Source organism: Rosa chinensis, chromosome 7 (genome assembly GCF_002994745.2).
Source record: "Rosa chinensis cultivar Old Blush chromosome 7, RchiOBHm-V2, whole genome shotgun sequence".
Taxonomy (NCBI): Eukaryota; Viridiplantae; Streptophyta; class Magnoliopsida; order Rosales; family Rosaceae; genus Rosa; species Rosa chinensis.
The window spans coordinates 57,638,276-57,642,137 of NC_037094.1; the positions used below are offsets into that span (position 1 = coordinate 57,638,276).

A 3,862-nucleotide genomic window follows, 5' to 3' on the forward strand; every position below is an offset into this window, starting at 1 on the left:
ATTTGCTTGCATTGTTCTTAAAGGACAAGAAACCATAACCTTTACCAAGATTAGCTCCTCTGGAAGGTACATTTTCTTCCCCTCCGGCTACCTTATTCACCCCCTTATTTCTTCCTTTGGCATTCAAAGTCACATCACCCACTCCATATTTACCGGAAGGTACATTTTCTTCCCTTCCGGTCTCATCCTCCTTAAGATAACTAGAATCATGATGTGTATGCAATTGGTCATCAACAACATGGCCAAGAGGTACATTTTCTTCCCTCTTGGTCTCATATGAATGCAAACCGACATCATCATCAAATAAAGGATTTGTATGGAGACTAGAAGATGTAGGCATGTAAACATGATTATCATATACCTTTCCCGAACGTAGGGTGGTGATGGCATTGCATTCATGGAGCTTTCCTCTTGGATTTGGCTCTGGTTGTGAAGGTAGGGCTCCTTGTTGACGTGTGCTGAGCTCCTTGGCCATTTGACTCATTTGAACTTCTAATAGTCCCATTTGTTTTTGCATGGTGGCTTGACCTTGGGATAGTATAGTAATGCATTGAGACATAGAAGAAAGAGCATCATCACTTGCACTCTTCTTCTCCTCTGGTTGTGAGGCAATGGGAACACCTTGAAACTTGTTAGGACCATAGCCACCACCTTGAGTAAACCCGGGAGGAGCATTTTGAGCATGAAATCCTTGACTTGAGGTGGATTGGCATTGAGAACTGGGCCCGTATGCTTGCTGTCCATGTTGACCATATTGTGAAAATTGAGTGTTGCCTTGGTGTGCATTGCCATAATGAGTGAAATTTGATGAATCTTGACCTTGGCCACCTCTAAAGCTTTGCTTTCCACCTTGAAACCCACTAGATGAACCTCCTTGGTCTCTCCAAGAAAAATTAGGGTGATTCCTCTAACCCAGATTGTATGTAGGTGAGTAAGGATCATTTCTAGGGTGCTCACCATAAGAATTCACGGCCTTTACTTGCTCTTGAACAAAATCCGGATAATTAGGGGCAAGATGACATTCACTAGTAGCATGTATAGGTGAATCACATAGAAGACATAGAGATGAAGACATAGAAGCGGCCTTGACATGATGTGTAGATGAACCACACTCTTGAGCTTGAAGAAGTAAATCAAGCTTTCTCTCAAGCTTCCTATAATCGGCACTAGAGCTCTCTTGGGCAACCCTTGTCTCATGAGTGCTCTTGGTATCATAATATGAATCTTTCCTCACTCTTTCCCTCCTAGAATCATGATCATCCCATTGCCTTGATTGTCGACCCAAGTGCTCAAGTATATCCCATGCCTCGGTTTGACCATGACTATGAAGTGAGCCTTGTGCGGCAACATCAACCCTCCTTCTCTCATGTGGTAACAAACCACCATAGAAACCTTCAATCATCATCAGTCTTAGTCAAGCCATGATGGGGACATGCATTGCAAATATCCTTGTACCTTTCCCATGCCTCCCAAAAGGTCTCATGATCACGTTGAGTGAAGAGTAAGAGCTCATGTCTCATGCTTGTGGTCTTGTGTGGTGGGTAGTAAGCATCCAAGAAAATGTCCGTCAACTCCTCCCATGATCGTATACTCCTCGGTTGTAGCTTCAAAAACCATCCATTTGCATCATCTCTAAGTGAGAAAGGAAACAACCACATCTTGAACTCACCCTCGGGAAGTCCACCCTTTGACATAGTGCTCACAATCGCCTCAAAGTCTTGCATATGATTGATGGCCTTCTCGGATGATGTCCCACGGAAAATAGGCAAGATGCTCAATTGTTGTGGCTTGATCTCGAAGTCCACCTCTCTAACCGGAAGTACCAAGCATGATGCCATGTTGACCATGGAAGGTCTAGAAAACTCTCGAATAGGTCTCTCCGCCATCTCTCTAACCGGTGATCTAATCGGACTCGGTGAGTGATCTCTTGGAGGTACTCTTGGCGTTGGAGGTGTTCGTGAACGATTCCTTGGCCTTTGTCTAGAAAGTCTTTGCAAAGTACGACCATTTCTTAAATTGATAGGTAGTAAAATACTACTCATGCACCTTGCAAAAATATGACCACGTGGTAAGTACTCAAGAATTCACAAAATAAGCACTTTGAATTTAATTTCACACTTCACAATAAATAAGAGGGGTAATGAGAGAAGGTGAGACAACAATTAAATAAGAAACTAAACTAAGCAAAGCTAAGAATAAGTGAAAAACTAACAACTCAAGAAACTAACGACTAATTAGGAAACTTAATGAAAAGCTAGCAAACAAGTCAAGCCAAGTGACGATCGCTATCGATGCTCATGTTTTACATGTACTACAAAGTAATACAAGACCCGTCACTTTGATAGAAATAACCACAAGTCTCAACAAACAAACACACAACTAGGAGTTAATCAAAATAAAGTAAAACAAATAATTACAATTTTTTTTTTTTTAAAGCTAAACACACAAAGAAAAATTAACTAAACTAAGAAAATAATGCAAGTGACCTAACAACCGAAAACCAAGGGATTAAAGCTATTACACTTTAATCCCCGGCAACAGCGTCATTTGATTTGGGTGCTTAAATGCAACTTACGCGCAATAAGGGCACGGTCATCAAAGAAGTGGGAAATATTTAGACCCGAAATTATCGTCCACGGGGATTGAAAAGCTAACTACAATCCTTGGTTATGCCGATTACTAAGTCACCAACAATTTAACAAACAAAACCTAAAAATAGCACCAAGCTATTTACATGCCCGGCTCGGAACAACCAAGCCTAAAATGGGTCAAGAGAACCACAAATAAATGCGGAAGCTCACAACCAAATGGTATGGACAATGAAAGTGGTTTGTGAAATTTGATTTTTTTTTAATTGAGAAGAAAATAAAATTGACAATTGATAATTAAAATTAAAAATAAAAATAAAAATAAAGATAATAGAAACTAATCAAGATATAGAAATTGGGTCACTAGGGTATCCTCCTAGCCAAATTTAAGGCACAAATATGCTCTGACAATGGTCACTCAATTCATAATGGCATCAAAAACCGTACTCAAGGCTTTTCAAGGCTCATGGGTCATTAGATTCCTTAAAGGGTATTCCTACTCCGGATCAAGGGTCGTAGAAACTCAATTGGGACAATCTAGAGCCTTTTTAGGGCCTCTAGTTGCACCAAAAGGCGAAGAGTCCTAGAATCGAGGTTCCCAAGCTAGCCAATACGGCAATCGGAATTGGTATTGTAACTAACCATGTTCTAAACAAGTGTCTTAGCCATAAATTAGAGAAGTGATTAGGTCCCCTAATTTGTTCTAGACATGCTCATCTACACATTCAAGAGTTAATCAAGCTCCTAAGCATGCATCTAAGCCAAATATTATAGAATAGAACATATGCCAAACACGAAATTGAAAACCATTAAATCAAAACATATTTATTACATTAAATCCATGCTAGGGCTCAAACCCTAGCTTCCTAAATAGACTACTCACAACCCATCCACAAATCAACAACAATATTCATCAATTAATTAAAGAGGTAAAAGTGAAGAAGAGTGAGAAGTAACAAGAACAAGTCACAAATTGCTATGGAGCAATTATGACAAGCCTTGATTTATAGCTTCCCACTATACCCAATCTCAAGTCTTGATGTAGATGAGATCCCTTGAAGCTCCTTGAAATCCCTTTGAGAAATTGATGAGGATTTGATGGAATTTTGGTGAGGAGGAAAATAGATCTTGGTGAGGTGATGGTGGATCTTGATGAGGAGGTTCTTAGTGAGGGGGAAAGTGAATCTTGGTAAGGAGAAGAAATGGTGTGTGGAGAGGTGGTTTTGGGTGTAGGGTGAGAGAGAGTATAATAGAGCTGGGGTCTTGGTGGTGGT

General features: G+C 40.3%; 1 non-coding gene across 1 annotated transcript; it reads left to right on the plus strand.

Moving 5' to 3' along the window:
• Window positions 1–1,416: 1,416 nt before the first annotated feature.
• Window positions 1,417–1,523, plus strand: LOC112181085. The gene has a single exon (XR_002928690.1). It is a non-coding gene; the product is annotated as a small nucleolar RNA R71 (small nucleolar RNA).
• Window positions 1,524–3,862: the final 2,339 nt, after the last annotated feature.